Source organism: Mesocricetus auratus, unplaced genomic scaffold (assembly GCF_017639785.1).
Source record: "Mesocricetus auratus isolate SY011 unplaced genomic scaffold, BCM_Maur_2.0 Super-Scaffold_100004, whole genome shotgun sequence".
Taxonomy (NCBI): Eukaryota; Metazoa; Chordata; class Mammalia; order Rodentia; family Cricetidae; genus Mesocricetus; species Mesocricetus auratus.
In genome coordinates, this window is record NW_024429189.1 from 7,993,492 (window position 1) to 8,010,451 (window position 16,960).

Genomic DNA, 16,960 nt, shown 5'->3' on the forward strand with positions numbered 1-16,960 from the left:
CACATGCTTGGGCTACAAAGCAAGTGGTTACTCTCTCCAAAAATAAATAAATGAATAAAACTACTAGTAAGCCAGACTAGGTACACATTGCAGCAGCAGAGTACTTACCTAGCCTGGCTATGTGTCTCAGCAGCAGAGTGCTTGTGTAGCAGCATGTTCCTTTCAATCCCCTGCAAAAAGAAGAAAAGTGAGTGCAAGCATCTACTGTTGTGGTGTATCATTTTAACTGTGTAAAGGTGTGTCACTTGTGTTTATGCTGCATTTGTTTAACGATGTAAAGATGTGTCACATTTGTTTCACCTGACCTGCCTAAGGCACCTGCTTGATCTAATAAAAAGCTAATTGACCAATAGCTAGGCAGGAGAAAGGATCGGCAGAGCTGGCAGGCAGAGAGAATAAGTAGGAGGAGAAATCTAGGCTCGAAAGAGAAGAACTAGAGAGGAGAGGAGAGAACGAGGGAGACACAGGGGTTGGTCAGCCGCCCAGCAAGCCACAGAGTAGGAAGGAAACAAAGACGTATAAAATAAAGAAAGGTAAAAAGCCCAGAGGCAAAAAGTAGAAGAGAAACAGGTTAGTTTAAGTTAAAAGAACTAGCCAAAACCGAGCCTAAGCTAGGCCGAGCATTCGTAATCACTTATACGAAGTCTCTGTGTTGTGATTTGGGAGCTGGTAGGCAGCCCAAAGGGAAAAAAAAAAAGCCTCCTAAAATCTGTCTCTGCTTTGGCTGCTCGGGTCAGGTGACCTGAGGAAGCAGTTCTGTTCTACCCTGTCTGGTCAAATCAAAGACGCCCTGTGTCTGTGGACCGGTGCCCCTGGGCAGAGCACCCAAGCCAGGTTGCCTGGCTTTCCTCTGCCCCTCATGAAACTTCACTCTTTCTTTCTCCCAAGGCTCCCCTCCCTGTCTGCCCTCAGCTCATGGCTGGGAGATTTTTCATACAGTTGTCTGCCCCTCTCCTGTGGTCTCCATGGTTAATAACCCCCTCATCAAAGGGCACCCCCTAGACATATGCTGCAGCACACCATTTCTCAACAGCAGCAAAAATACTCACATGCTCACCTCAGCCGGAGGAACCCAGGCAACCGTTACTGACCTTGCTCTTAAAAGTATTTAAGCAGAAAGATGCTCAAACTATATTATTAAATGAGAAACATGTTTATGCACTACGGAGTTACCTCAATTGGGAAAATGTTTGCTTGCCCTACAAGTATGAAGGCTGAGTTCAATCCCCGGTACCCACATAAAAAGGTGCACTGTCTGGCACCTGCTCATGGTCCCAGCACTAGGGAGGCAGACACTGGGGGTCTTTGGCAGCCAGCCTCACCTAATCAGGGAGCCTCAGGTCCCTGTGAAAGACTCAAGTCTCCCCAAACAGGGTGCATGGTAAAGACATTTAAAGATTCAACAAATACCGATGGAGCCTTCTTAGACAGAACTTACTTTACACAACAGAATGCAGCAACCTTGAGAAATAGGCAGCTACAAATGCCTTCTTTGGAAAGTGTCTTCCCCTGGAAGGAAACACAGAAAATAAACCTCAGCCAATCCCTTCTCCAGGACTGTTTTATGACCCTGAGGACAGCAAGACCACTCTCGCCTGTACAAACAATACCACAAACTTTTTCTCTCTCTAATGTATCTTTCTTCCTCACAGAAAGTTGTGTATTCTTCCTAGAGAAGTCTTTTCCCATCCCCCTTTTTCTCTACTAAGGTATAAAGGCCTTTAATGTTATCATTTAAAAATCCAGCCACTCCTGTTAATCTGTCCTTTGTCCGTTTCATTTTTGGTTCCTGGTCAGTAAGAAGGTAGAGGAAACAGTTTTATCGTCTAGTGCATAGGGTTAGGAGGAAGCTTTGGCTCCAAGATTACCTCTTTGTAAATACACAAATCCAAGGCTATGTCTGTATAAGTGGGTGTAATAATATATATATATATATTATGTTCATAGCATTTTTAATAGTTAAGCATTTATGTGACTATGCATTAAGAAAATCACAACTGCTATAGCAAACCTGTAGTCTCACAGATGGTATTACTCAAGGTTAGATGCTAAAATACCTGTTTCATACATTCAAAGAAAATTATTAAATGAAAATACTATAGATGAAAAACTCTTGTGCCAAAAATCATGACAAGACACATGACTGAGGTGACATTACAGCTGGGTCTGAGCATTTTTTTACTTTTCCATTTGGAGACAAGGCAGAATGTCTTCTTCACAGCGTCCATTCATTCTGATCAGCCATGGATCATTGACTGGAGACCCAGGTGTGGAGAGTTAGCAGCAAGCATGGGATTATAAAAAAGAAGAGGCGTATGCTTTGACAGCATGGAGGGAGACAACCCAAGGTTTCTTGGGCTACCAGAGAGGTCGCTAACTCCCCTGAGAGTGCCATGCTTAGCATTGCCCAGAGCAGCAAAGTCCCAAGATGTCCAGAGCTGACTATACCAGTGAAGACAGATGTAAGCTGCTCCAACCATGTCACCCTCAGGGTTGGCAACCTCTGCAGGCACAGTGCTTGGGCCTCCCAGCCTCAGGGACTGAGCCAGCACACTGGGCTTCTTAAACCATACCCTATTCAGTTCAAGCATGTCTTGCATCCTCCAAGGCAGGCAGGAAGGGATAACTCCTTAGGCCTAGTCTATAATGCCCCCTTTCTACTCAGGCCCAAATTCCAGAATGGCAGAGAGTCTATTAAAAATGTCTCCTCAAATCTAAAATGGCTAAAAGACACTTAAGACAATGCTAACATCCTTAGCCATCAGGGAAATGCAAATAAAAACAACTCTGAGATACCATCTCACTCCTGTCAGAATGGCTAAAATCACAAACACCAACAGCAGTTCATGCTGGAGAGGATGTGGAGAGAGGGGAACACTCCTTCACTGCTGGTAGGAGTGCAAACTCGTACAGCCACTTTGGAAATCACTGTGGTGGTTCCTCAGGAAAATGGGAATCAGTCTACTACAAGATCCAGCAACTCCACTCTTAGGCATATACCCAAAAGATGCACATTCATACAACAAGGACACCTGTTCAACTATGTTGATAGCAGCTTTATTTGTAATAGCCAGAACCTGAAAGCAACCTAGATGCCCCACAACTGAAGAGTGGATAAAGAAAATGTGGTACATTTACATAATGGAGTACTACTCAGTGGAAAAAAATAAACAATGGGATCTTGAAATTTGCAGACAAATGGGTGGAACTAGAAGAAACCATCCTAAGTGAGGTAACCCAGTCACAAAAAGACAAACATGGTATGTACTCACTCATATTTGGATTTTAGACATAGAGCAAAGGGGAAAGGGACAAGATCTCCTGAGCTAATTGGGAGTATGGGGGAGGGGAGAAGGAGTTAGGAGAAAGAGAAGGGGAGAAGAGGAGGGGAGAGGAGGACACGAGGGAGCAGAAGATTGAGTCAGGGGAAGAAAAGAGTAGAGCAAGAAAAAAGATATCATAATAGAGGGAGTCATTATAGGTTTAAAGAGAAATCTGGCACTAGAGAAACACCCAGAGATCTAGGAGGATGACCCCAACTAGCAATCTAAGCAATGGTGGAGAGGCTACCTTAAATGCCCTTCCCTGATAATGAGATTGATGACTACCTTAAATGCCATCCTAGAGCCTTCATTCAGTAGCTGATGGAAGCAGAAGCAGACACCCACAGCTAAAAGCTGAGCCGAACTCCTGAAATCCAGTTGTAGAGAGGGAGGAGTGATGAGCAAAGGGGTGAAGACCAGGCTGGAAAAACCCATGGAAACAGCTGACCTGAACACGGGTGAGCTCATGGTCCCCAGACTGATAGCTGGGAAACCAGCATAGGGCTGATCCTGACCTCCTGAACATGGGTGTCAGTGAGGAGGCCTCAGCAATCTATGGGGCCTCTGATCAGTATTTATCCCTAGTATACAAATGGACTTTGGGAGCCCATTCCACACAGAGGGATACTCTCTCAGCTTAGACACACAGGGTAGGGTCTGGGCCCTGCTCCAAATGATATGACATGTCAGACTTTGAAGATCCCCCATGGAAGGCCTCACCCTCCCTGGGGAGCAGACAGGAGATGGAATAGAGGGTTGGTGGGGGGCATGGGAGGAGGGGAGGGAGAGGGAACTGGGATTAACATATAAAACAAGCTTGTTTCTAATTTCAATAAATTAACCCCCCCCCAAAATGTCTCCTCAGCTGGTCCAGCGTGTCCATCCACTCCTTACACAGCTGTGGTGGGGCTCTCCTTCTGGCCAGGCCTCTCAAGCCCTTCACTCTGCTCTTCCAGGGTGATCTCATTCTCACGTGTTTCCCTCCTGGTCACTAGCTCATCAAGTGCTACCCAGCCCAGAGTCCTACCCACAGATGAACTCGCCACAGGACTTCAGACTTAGCAGCCTGCTCATGTGCCAAGAGCACCCTCCTCAACCTTGCCCTAGGAGCCTGCCCCTCCCAGGTCCTGTCTAACACACAGCCTCAGAGTTGCTGGTTTTCCTTGTTGCCTTGTCACCAGCCTGTCCTCTTAGGCCCGGAGGGCTTAATGGTACTGTGACCTCTCCTGTCTGATTTGAGAACTGCAGGTGCCCCCCCACCTCTCAGATATCTGGCCCTCACCCCACCCTAAATTCTCACCAATATGACATCATCTTTCCCTGGGGGGCTTCACTGATTGGACACCTTCCACCCACAACAACCCCTCCAACAAAACACCCTGTGGTATGGGCCTTCCACTGTCCTCTTGGTCAGCTGTTTCCTTCCCCCATTCTCAGACAACCTTCTCCACCCTTCAGGGCTTCTACCACAATACCCCACTCATCCTTTTCAGGCTAATCCAAAAATGACTGACTGTTAGATTATTTCTCAAACTCCAGCTATACGGCCAACAGGAAAAGCAAGCTATATGTACATCCAATTGCAAACTAAACCAAACCAAACCAAACCAAACCAGTTTAGTAAGTAAGAAGAAGATGATGGGACCAGCAATCTGGCGCCAACCACCAAGAAGCCTAAGGAAGTTTTGGCACCCCACATACACTCACAAGTAAAAAATATCTTTAAGAAAAATTACGTATAGCACAATGTAATTTATGATTCATGCATGTGTAAGTCAACATTGTATTTTTCTAAAATATGTCCAGTTCAAAGGATAAACCTATTATAAACACATCAGGGGGATTGCTGCTCACAGGTTGGGGAAGGAGAGGTAACAGACATGAGACATAAGACTTCTTATAATTCAGGCAAGAGCGCTGACCCTGGGGTCACAAGAATGGGAGAGCTAGCCCTGCCCCTCACTGGCTGCGGCACATGGGAGAACAGGCCCTATACATCCCCTGGGCAGCACACTAGAGCTGACCATGTTGGTGGGGATGCTGGTGAGCAGGCCTTGAGGGCAGGAGACTGACCCCATCCCCACTCATGTGCCCCTTAGGGCAATAGAGAGAGTGGGCCCTGCACCTCACCTGGGCAAAGCAGTAGAGCTGGCCCTGGTGGTAGAGTGTGGGTGACCTGGAGATGACAACCTGAGAGCAGGAGAACTGGTTCCAGGCTGCACCGGGTGAACTAGCTGGGGCGGGGTCGAAGGGCTCGCCTGGGTGGTGACAGTCAGGGAAGGCTGCCGTGAGCTGGCCAGCCTAGCCCAGAACCCCCCAACATCCACCTCGTCTGTGAAATACTGGAGCCCGTGAAGGGGCCAGACCTGCAGATGCAGAACTGCAGAATTTCCACAACACTGGACAACAGGATACCAAGAGGCGTTCCAGTGAGTGCCCATTGTCAATAGTACAGCAGAAGCCAGAGGCCTTGAACCAGACCAGTGACTCACGGCAACGAGCACTTACTTACAAGTAAAGATGTATGGACTAAAGAGTTCACCGTGTGACTCACGGGGCCACACTACAGCTTCCATGCTGAGGTTTTTGTTTGTTTTCCGTTTTTGCTATTGTTTTGGTTTCTGGTTTTCTTTTAAATTCTGTTTTGTTTCGCGGGGAGGTTGCAGGGGTGGAGGGTAGATGTGGAGGGTGCAGAGATGAGCGGGATCAGGATGCCTTATGTGAAATCCACAAAGAGCAAAAAATAAAAAATAAAAAAATAACTCCTTATAATTCAATAACAAAAAGGTCAATATCCAATGTAAAGCCCAGGGCAAGTCCTACAGTTTCTATCTGGGAGTATCATGCAAGAAAGGCCCAGTCCTCAACACAAAATGCTAGTTAGTGGTATCTTTAAGAGGTAGGAAGCAGTGAGCGGTTTTAGGTCATTGGCACTTCAGACAGGATAGACCCAGTACTTCTCTCTCCCCCTGCTCCTCAGGCAGGAGGCAAGCAGCTTCGCTCTGCTTCATGTGTGACCATACACTGTCTCATCACAGGTCCGGAACCACAGGTCCACAGTCCATAGACTAAAACCTGTGTGCCCCAATAAACCTTTCCCCTTGACGAGCCGATGGTCTCTGGTATTTTGTTACAGAAATATGAAGCTAACAAACACGCCGAGGATACGAGGCACACGCTTAAAGCATGGAAAACTGATAAAATGACTCATCAGAAAGCAATACCTACTAAAACTGCAAGGTGGTGACATTTTGAAACCAACAAGACCAACAAGTTGAAGCCACCCTGGGTTGGTGAAAGTGTTGGGAAATCATCACTTTCCTAAGTAAAAGTCATGCTGTGTCACTAGAGAATGACCTGGCAGCACCGGTAGTCTAGTGTACACATAACTTTTAAGTTTCCTTTATGAGTTCCCCCCACTTCTGACACAGGTCTTAAAAGACAGATGAGGTACAAGTAGGCCTACCACATTATGTCATTATTGTCTAGCAAACAAGAGACAATAACCTGTAACCCATGGGACTGGCTTGGTAAACATGGCATGTCCATCCAACAAGACTTGCAACATTTGTTTAGAAATGGTGAAGTCCATTTATATATACATCTTGAAGGCAAATTGTTGAGAATGGCTGCCAACTTTACAAAAAGGTCCAGCCTGAGTATTATTTCTTATTATCTGTAAAAGGAAAACAAGAAAAGAAAGGGGAGGAGTGTGTGTATGTGTGTGTGTGTGTGCATGTATGTGTATAGGTGTATATGTGTGTCCATGTGTGTGTGCATGTGTGTATGTGTGTTCATGTGTGTATGTGTGTGTTTGTGTGTGTGTGTGTGCGCACATATGCTTGTTTACAAACAGAATGAGTCCTTAAGAAATATCCTTTGAGCTGGGCGGTGGTGGTGCACGCCTTTAATCCCAGCTCTCAGAAGGCAGAGGCAGGCAGATCTCTGTGAGTTCAAGACCAGCCTGCCCTACAAGAGCTAGTTCCAGAACAGCCTCCAAAACCACAGAGAAACCCTGTCTCAAAAAAAGGAAAAAAAAAAAAAAGAAAAGAAGAAATATCCTTTGAGAAAGTAGCTGTGCTTATGGTTCAAAGAGAATTTAGCCCACAACCTCCATGTTGTACTTAACCCTATCTCTATCCTTTGCTGCAAGAGTTTGTGTCTTAGGAGCACGGAGCTCTTGTTAATCATTTAAGCTCAGGGCACAAAGTGACTCACCCAGAACTTCCTGCATTTCTCCTCCCTTTAAGACTGATGCAGATCAACGCGTGACCAGCCACAGGTTTCTTCATTCATTCCTTCCTACAGATAAAAGAAGCATAGAGGCTCCGCTAAGGGCTAGGGATGTAGCTCAGTTGTAGAGTGCTTGCCTACCGAGCCCCAGGGCTGTGTAAAACAGCTCATGGTGGCACATGCTTGTGATCTCAGTACTTAAAAAGAGTGGAGGCAGGAGGATCAAGAGTTCAAGGCCAGTTTGAGGCTACATGGGACCCAACTTAAAAAAGAAAAAAAAAGCTTTTAATGTGGGCAAATGTACTCACAGCCCTGATGTCTTCTCTTTTTTAGCTTTTAGAGACAGGGTCTCCTCAGGTAGCTCAGGCTTGCCTCTGCCTCCTGGGAGTATTCCAATAATAACAATAATAATAATAATAAATAATTATAAAGCACACATCGCCATGTTGCCTCCATCTCCCCCGACCTGCCTCATGGCTTTTATTGCTGCCTCGTGTAGTGTATTCTGAGGAGACTCTTTCTTACCGCGCCGTAGGCGGCTCACGCCTTCCTATGCTCCCTATCACTCAACTGTTTTGTGTGAAAATCCAAGAAGTCCATTGCCACGTCGGTTACTGTGATCTGAAGGTGTTCTCTACCCATGAGCTGAGAACTTAATTCTCAGTCATACATACATTTGAGAGGCGGAGCCTTCAGTAGTGATTGTGTGACGAGGGTTCTCGCTCTCAGGAATAAATTAATGAGCATCATAACTCTGTGATAAGGGCCACTCTGACTGGCTTCCCTGTCTGGCTCTGCGATGCCCTCCTCCTGCTAGAATGCAATAAGAGGGTCCTGTTAGACACGGGCAACACAACCTTGGATTTCTCAGGCTCCAGAACCATGTTCTAAATGAAACATCGACTTTAACCAAAAACAAATAACCTAATCTAGGCTCTTTTGTTTCAGACTAGAGAAAAGGAAGTCCTGGGAGTAGGGCTGGCATCCAAAGGACGTATGGGGATAAAGTGTCAGCTGAGGGTTCTCCAGCATCCCCAAGGAGACGGAAATGGAACTTCGGTCTCGAGGCTGGGCCTCACACTGGGCAGGACTGAACAGTACCTGACTAGCTGACCCTGTGCCCATGTCCTCTCCATCGCTCCACAGCCCGGGACCAGTGCTTGTAGGAATGAGCCACAGATGCCACCACTTTACGGAGGAATCTTTTGTAAGTGCTAACTCCACACTTGTATAAAGGCTGGAGCCACAGAACTTGTTGACAGAACCTGAGCAGTGGGGGCCTGAGGCTGGGAATCCGATTTTACTGTATGACAGGTAAAAGCAGAGGCTTGAAAACCCCACCCCCCTGATGGCATAGTCGGACCCCTTACTTGCTTGCCATGCAAACTCGGGCAACTTTCTTCCTGTCTCGGAGCACCAGCTTCCTCATGGGATAGCAACAGTATATACTCCAAAGTCCTAATGTGAGGCTAACCGGCCTGGTATAGAGCACATGCTCAGTAATGCAACTACTCTGCTGTCCAGCTAGTTTTGTTGTTGTTGTGTTTTTCTTTTCCTTTTTTCTTTTCTTTCTTTTTTTTTTGTCAAATCCTGCTAATTGAATCACCCAATTCAGTTCAGGTTAAAAAGAGAGATTGTTAGAATTTTCCCAGAAGGCAACGATTTTCCCGCCATCCTCAAATCCCAGGGTTCCCACTTTAATTCTCCTTGTGTGGGCTGGCAATGGGTACCGAGTATGAACAGATACCTCTCTTGCCAGAGGGAATAGGTCTTGGCTCCTACTGACTCTCTGTCAGCTTCGTTAGATTGAAAACCGCCAATGAAACACACTTCTGAGTATGAGGGTGATTCTAGAAAAGCTTAACTGAAGAAAGACCCCACCACTCTCAGCGCACAGCTAGTATTCCCCTCTCCCTACTTCCTGACTGCAGACACAATGTTACCAGCTCCTAAGCCATCCATGCTTTCCCACCATCTTCAAACTTTGAGCATTACCTTGTTTTTGTCAGTTGTTGGGGGATGGGACCGGACGGGGGACGGGAGACAGGGGAACAAAAGTACAACCGCTCACCCTGCTTGGTGGGGACTGAGAGGCCTGACCTGGGGTTATATCCAGAGTTTGTAAACCTTCCTAGAGGCAGCCAGGGGGTTTGCCTGCTTTTCTAAATGGCTCCTGGCTGTCTCTGCTCACCTGCCTGAGCTACCCTGGCCTCCTTCTTACTCTCCCCACATGTTCGATGGACTCACACCTTGTTCCTATCTCTGGTTGGGAATCTTCTCCCCCTGGGCTGTCACATGGCTATGTCTTATCTTCACTCAAATCCCTGCCCAAGTCGCACCTTTTCTGCTCAGCCTGAACCGACTACTCTGCTGAACATGGAGCTCTTGTAACTTTGGAGTCACAGGAGGACCAAGAGTTCAAGGTTAGTCTGTGGAACACGGCAGATAGCAAGACTCTCGTAAATACATAGTTTATTATCCATTCCTCTCTACCAGAAAACAACACCCATGAAGAAAAGAACTATCATGGTCATTAATGAGTTTTTAAACCTGGAAGATATAGACTGTTGGGCAAATACTTGTTAAATAAATGCACAAATAAGACAACAGGACGTGTCTCCTGGGAAGGTGTAGCTCTATCTTATATTTAAGCATGCCAACAAGAAATGCTCTGGGGACTTCAGGGGAGGTCCCCCCCCATGCATTGCTCACTGAGGTCTTATAAGCAGTTTGTAACTCCCCATCACTGTTCTGTGCAGCAGACTTGTAGGCCTTGAAGATGGTACCACTTTCCCACCTCACGCAGGATGTCTGCGGCTGTCTTTTCTAGCCAAGGGATGGCTTCTCTCATTTTCCTGTCACACCTTTCCTCCCGCTGTTTTGTTTATTTTTGTTTTACAGCCCTCATCGCGTTGAGATAACATAATGCATCTGTTTGCTTTCCTTTTTCCAGCCAACTGTATCTAAAGGAGAGCAATGTCTTCACGGAGTCCCTGTGCCTGGCAGCAGTAGCTGCTCAGCAAGTATCTGCTGAATAAATGAATGAAGGAACGACTCTTCTTCCCATTACCCTCCACAAACAGAAGACACTCTGTCGGGAAGAAAATCAACCACAGCACTTCATGCTGTCTAAACTTGACCTTGAGGTGTTTCTCATGTAGAGGAACCATAGACATCCAATTAGATGCTAATTGTATCCAATCAGCTCTGGGCTTTGGGAAGGGGCTGGGCTAATGAGGGTTGCAGGCATAAGAGACTGGAGATGTCCCACACATGACTTTGATGCTGGCCTCATGACCTAGACATACAGGCCGTGGACAAAGGGGCCTGGTGAATGCATTTACCAGGGCAACAAAAGCCATCCTGTATCCTAGAAAAAACACTTCCCAGGCCCCATCACCATCCGACTAAATGGACAAATGAGGCGGAATACTAGGACCAGAAAGGAACCACAGAGGAAGGGGACTTATCAGCTGAATGGGTGTTTATCTTCCCAGGAATGTCAGCTGTTTTCTGGAAAGACGCCAAGAAGAGCTCAGGAGAGGGGCCTGTGCCAACTCTGTGGGAAACAGCTGCCCTATACACCTATACGCCAGTGTATTGCTGGGGGCAGTCCTTAAGCTCACTTCAAACTCGTACCATCCGAGAGGAACACCCTGGATGTCACAGGCACCAGGGCACATTAGGGAGATTGGAACCAAAGCCCTGATCCCTGCTATGCTAGGGTCTTGGAGCCTAGACCCATGCATCACCTTAGCTAAGGACCCCATACTAGGACTGATACTCCGTGGGGTACAGCCAAACCCTCTCTTCAGTTAGACCCGATTCTTGGAGTCCCTGTTAGCCCCGGGGTCAACTGCAGCTTCTCTCCAGCTCAGACACCCTTGTTCTTGACGTCCTGGCCCCAGAGCAGCGATCCTCAGGCGCTCACCTGCTGGTATTGACCGGTGCACGGAAAAGACACACTGGAGTCAGGGAAGCCACCGTCGGGGGGAAGGGGAGGGGCGACAGATTGAATTCTTGCCACAGCAGCCGATCCCTTCGCACGTGTCTTTACCCAAGTCCCGCCGGGCTCCTGTTGCGGCTCCCGCAGCCCGGCGCCCCCTTGGCTCTGCGCCCAGGCGCCGGCCGGGGCCGCGAGGGCTGCGGGGCGGGCAGCGTGGAACCGGGTTTCCGGAAGGGCGGCGATCGGCGGGCCGGGCCGCGGAGGGCCGGGCTGGAGTGAAGCCGTCCGACTGGTCTGACCGCGGTGCAGGGCTGGGCGGCGGGGTTGGGCCGGGTGCAACCAACGCTCAGACAGCTGCAGCTGCGCTCCTCGGCCCCATCTGGTTGATTTTGTCAAGCACATAAACCGGAAACTGGCCAGACCCACATAACCTGCATGCCTGCAGCGGGACAATAACTGAACATCCCCACAAATCCATTATTTCTTACTTATTTAGTAGACACAGGCAAAGAATGCATTATTGGAGGTCAGAACTTCGTCTGTCTGACCCACTATGAACTTTCACTAACTGGTTTGGATTGGTCGCATGTTGGCAAACAGTCGCTACTTGAGAGGCAAAGATATTTTCCCAAATTTACCCTCAGACATAGACTGGCACTTGGCAAGAAACTGTATTTTCAATATGCTTCTCTCTGGCACCATCTAGCATGTATTCCCGTTAGTATGTAAAGCACAGAGTGGAATTTTGAATGAAGTGATGCCACGGTTTCTGTGTGTCCAGTGACATTTTTCGCTGCCCTAGAAACGTAGAAGTCGGAAAAGCCAATTGCCTAAAACACAGCTGACAAAAGTGCACTGTAAGCAAGATTCACAGCTGATATGCATGGAGTACTGGGTTCCAGGTCATAAATTGCTCACAGTTTTCAATATAGGAAGCCGGGTAAATAATACTACTGAGAGAGAAAGAGAGAGTGAGAGAGAGAGAGAGAGAGAGAGAGAGAGAGAGAGAGAGAGAGAGAGAGAGAGAGAGAGAGAGAGAGAGAGAGAGAGAGAGAGAGAGAGAGACACTCGGGACCTAAAGGCCATGCTCCTGACAGCTGCTTTTTTTTTTTGAGACATGCCTGATGCTGTTATAAATTCTGACTGTCTTGTGTATCTCCTCTGAGCATGCTAGACACTTGGTGGGCACCATGGGATGGGAGGAACCAAGCACATTAAAAGCAGCAGCCTACCTGCAGCTATGCACCGGTTGATAGGCACGCTGTGTGTGTGTGTTTGTGTGTGTGTGTGTGAGAGAGAGAGAGAGAGAGAGAGAGTGTGTGTGAGTTTGTGTGTGGGGGGGATTTGTGCACATGACTCCTCTGAGAATGGAAAATTCTAACAAAGGAAGGAACCACGTAAGTGGGAGGCCCAGCATAGGCCCACAAACTCCTTTCAAATCCCTGAGACTTCTGAGCGAATGTACATGGGGCTGGAAGGCAAATACCAAAGAAAACAACCCTGTACCTTGGAATGTAGTTTAAGTCCTGGCAGTTCAGTCAGATAGGCAAAAGCCATTTCAGGCTTCCCACTGAAATTTCAGCATAATCACACCTAGAGGGAAAGACCACAACTCAAGAGTAAGGGATATACCCTAGATTTAGGGACAGAACGCAAAGACGTGCTTCCAATAATGTAATTTCCCCAGCACTGTTCATAGCAGAGACAAGTCATTCACAGTGTTTCACACATAACATACAGAGAAACAGAAGCATGTGGATTGTAGTCAAGAAGAAACAGCCAGTGAGGGCGGGGTCTGAAGGTGGGCGGATGCAAGAGTGGTGATGGGGAAATCAGGCAGGAGGACACTTCTGAGTTTCATTTTATGAGAGCCAGAGAGGAAGCACATCTTGGTATGCCTTGTCCTGCCCTGACAACCTGTATCTCTCACAGGCTTTATTTACATGTGAAATCATTTCCTCATAGACTTTAATCATTGATTACTGTGGGAACACCAGACCTTGAGCAGAGACCCACTTCCCCTTCTGCCTGGGAGTAGGCAGCTGTAGACAATGTTTAGTAAAAACATGTTTACTAAAAATGATACAATAAGTTCCTGGAAAAGGCCTTCCCACGGAAACCGCCCTGACCTCGACCTTGTCCAAAGACTAACCGCACCTTCAAAAACCCACACACATCCACCTCTGGGGTCAGAGCAGAACCAGCCAGGGTAGAGGAGAGAGCAGAAGCTTCTCTGGTGGGAGCCTTTCTTAGGAAGTTTTCTTGAACCTTTTTGGAGCCTGTTTAAAGTTTTCTTTACATCGTTGAACGAGTCTCTGTGTTGTCAATCCCCGACACCCTCCGCACGTTCTCGGACACAGGCCGCGCAGCAGACGTGACAGATTACAAAGTCTTTTCATGGTACATACTTTTTCTAAAGTCTTCCTTGATGACATAAGTATATCAAAGTAAAAGAAGTCATATGAGGAAACAGTAAATTTCATGAGAACTAAAATCTAACATTATGATAAAATTAATTCTTTTAACTTATTACCTTTTTCCTTAAAATCAGTGTCATAAAGCCTTATGATTACAGAAAAACTAGACAAGATGTCTCTAAGTTTGACTAAGTTAATAAATCAAAAGTTGTTTTCTACTCCCTGTTATATCAAGCTTCTCCCATATTACTTTATTAATCTACTATAATGCATATCTCATCTTTCTGTGAAAATTTGACTCCTCAGTTCCTCATTTAAATTCTTTATTTTTTTAAGATTTATGTATTCTTATGTCTGCAGTGTTCTGTTTGCATGTATGCCTGCATACCAAAGGAGGACAGCAGATCCCATTATAGATGATTGTGAGCCACCATGTAGTTGCTAGGATTGAACTTAGGACCTACCTTTGGAAGAGCAGGCAGTGCTTTTAACCACTGAGCCATCTCTCCAGCTTAAATTCTTTCTTTTATATCTAATACAACCACCATCCTTTCCTTGACTTCTGAATTACCGTGTTCTTTTCTTTACTCTTTCTACGATCAGAGAAGCCCAGATCTGACAATCTGCCCAGGAAGCCAGGAAGTTCACTGAGCCAAGATGTTTCTCCTTTGTGTCTCCGTCATAGACTCTTGTTTCAATGTGGTCTCTATCTTTATTGCAATCCTACAAAGAGTGAAAGAACATCAAGATTCTGAAAACTGCTTACTTTGCCTTCAGTGGGGTACCAAGCCCTGTCGTCAATTTTATAATCAAAATCTCTTTCTGTCCATGCTAGTTCCATGTTTCTGAGGCAAAACATGAAAGCCTAATAATTCAGTTACAGTTTGTCGGCTTCTGAAATTTCCCTAAGTTTTTCTTCTTTAAGGATTTGTTCCAGATCCTGTGTCTCAGGCTTACTAACACCACTTAAGCAATGGGTTCTACAGAAGACTCAACTTCTTGCATAGCTGATTCTTCCAGGGAATCACTATACATTGTATTCTTCCTGAGATCGACTTCTGTAAGAATTGTTATGTTATCCCAGCTTCCGTGAGGAGCCCTTAACAGCAAGGAATTAAGCACGACAAAGACACAGGCAAGAGTTGTGCAGCAAATTCCACCAAGGGCAGGGAAGGGTCTGTTAGGGTCATCCAAGCACTGGAGCTTTGTCAAGCAGTGGCTTCGAGAGACTCTTGGCATCGCCGCCAATAGTCAGCTGAAGCAAAACCACAGATAACAAGCTGTTGGACTTAAGGATTAAGGAAGTAAAAATCAAAACTATGATTGTCATCATATAGAACCTTCAGGGGGAAGGATGGGTGTGATGGGTAAAGGGATAAGGAATCCCAGTAAAACAAAGTACTGCATGAAATATACCTTAATGTGCTTCCATGATGATGATCCCTAATCCGGTCATTGTCACCCAGAGGGAGGGTTGCACAGGCTTCCAATAGCTCTGAGATGAAGACCTCCTAGCACTGGGGTTTCTCTCCTACAACACATTCACTGTGTTCTAGTAACGCATGATTCCCAGCACACACTCTGAATCAGTCATCTTTCATGCTGCAGCAGGATTCCTGAGACAGATCACTTATAAGGAAAAATCAAAAAAAATTTTTTGAGTCATGGTTGTTAAGGCTCATGGTCACTTGGACCTGATATGTTTGGTCCTGTGACAAGAAAGGACATCATGATGAAAAATGGCTGGTAGAGGAAGCTGTTCACATCATGGTGGTCAGGAAATGCAAGAGACACAGGAAGGGATAAAAATCTTCCACAAGGGCATACCCCTAGTGACCTAACTTCCTTCTTCCTATTGTTCTACTTCCTAAAGGGGTCATCTCTTCTGAGTGGCACTAAAGGCTGGCACCAAGCCTGGGGCATATGTGTCTTTAGTGACGTTTAAGATCTAACTAAGGAAGAGCATACATTGCTGTAGACACTGGGGCTCAGGGAGCCTATTCAGCAATATTGCTCTGCTGTTGCTGTAGCTGTAATGAATGATCTTCTATGAAATTGTGACAGGTTAGCTGGTCAGCTTTTAAATGGAATATAGACTGAAACATTTCATAGCTGCTAACTTAACACAGATGAATAGGAAAAAAAAACCCTAACAAGTTAACAAGTACCCAGAGGGAAAAATAGTATAGATTGCATACAGAACTGAGTCTATTTCTCCTTGGAAGCCATGATGCCAGAAGACAATGAAATGACGTTTTTAAGGTGCTGAAAAGGAAGTCTGGGACTGGAGACGGTTCAGTGGCTACGAGCACATACTGCTCTTGCAGAGGACCCCAGTTTAGTTTTCAACACCAACGCTGGGTGGCTCACAACTTCCTGTAACTCTGGCTCCATGGGCTCTGTTACTCTCCTTGGCCTCCGTTAGCAACTACACACATGTAGCACAAACACACAGACACACATATGCATACTTACAGATAAACAAAAAGAAATATTAAATAGTAATCTGTAACTTTGTTGTTTAGTATCCATTAAATCATAAATAATAAGCAAGAAGCTGGTCAGTGGTGGCCCATGCCTTTAATCCCAGTACTCAGGAGGCACAGGCAGCCAGATCTCTGAGTTCAAGGTCAGCCTGGTCTACAGAGTGAGTTAGTTCTAGGACAACCAAGGCTACACTGAGAGGCCCTGCCTTGAAAAACAAAACAAAAAACAACAAAAAGGAAAAATAACCTAAAAAAATTGAATACATTATTTAAATAAAGTATATTATAATTTATTAAATTATTTCATATTGTAACAATTCATCATATTACATAAACAATAAAACTTAAAATTTGCTATTATTTTTAATTATTAAATACTATAATGAATACTTTATCAAAAACAAGGGGGACAATATGAATGTAAATTAGAACACTAGAAAAATAAATCTATGACTTTTTCTTGTTTCTATTACATTATCTAAAAGTTTATTCACTAAAAATAGTAACATTTTATGATGAAGTTTTTTAACTTTTACTGAAGCAGAATGTATGCAA

The 16,960-nt window shown here is 45.8% G+C and overlaps 1 protein-coding gene across 3 annotated transcripts in view; it reads right to left on the reverse strand.

Moving 5' to 3' along the window:
• Psd4 (pleckstrin and Sec7 domain containing 4) overlaps positions 1 to 11,703 on the reverse strand; it is a 37,962-nt gene extending 26,259 nt beyond the window's left edge. The window contains exons 1-4 of one of the 3 annotated variants that reach the window (XM_040745287.1): positions 11,488 to 11,702; positions 7,542 to 7,625; positions 1,439 to 1,509; positions 109 to 170 (exon numbers count right to left, since the gene is read on the reverse strand). The gene's annotated coding sequence lies outside the window, so the exon portion shown is untranslated. Of the gene's footprint in view, positions 1 to 108; positions 171 to 1,438; positions 1,510 to 7,541; positions 7,626 to 11,487 lie in introns of all 3 variants that reach the window. The other 2 variants (XM_040745292.1, XM_040745286.1) reach the window with 2 other exon arrangements.
• Between the last annotated feature and the right edge of the window lie 5,257 nt (positions 11,704 to 16,960).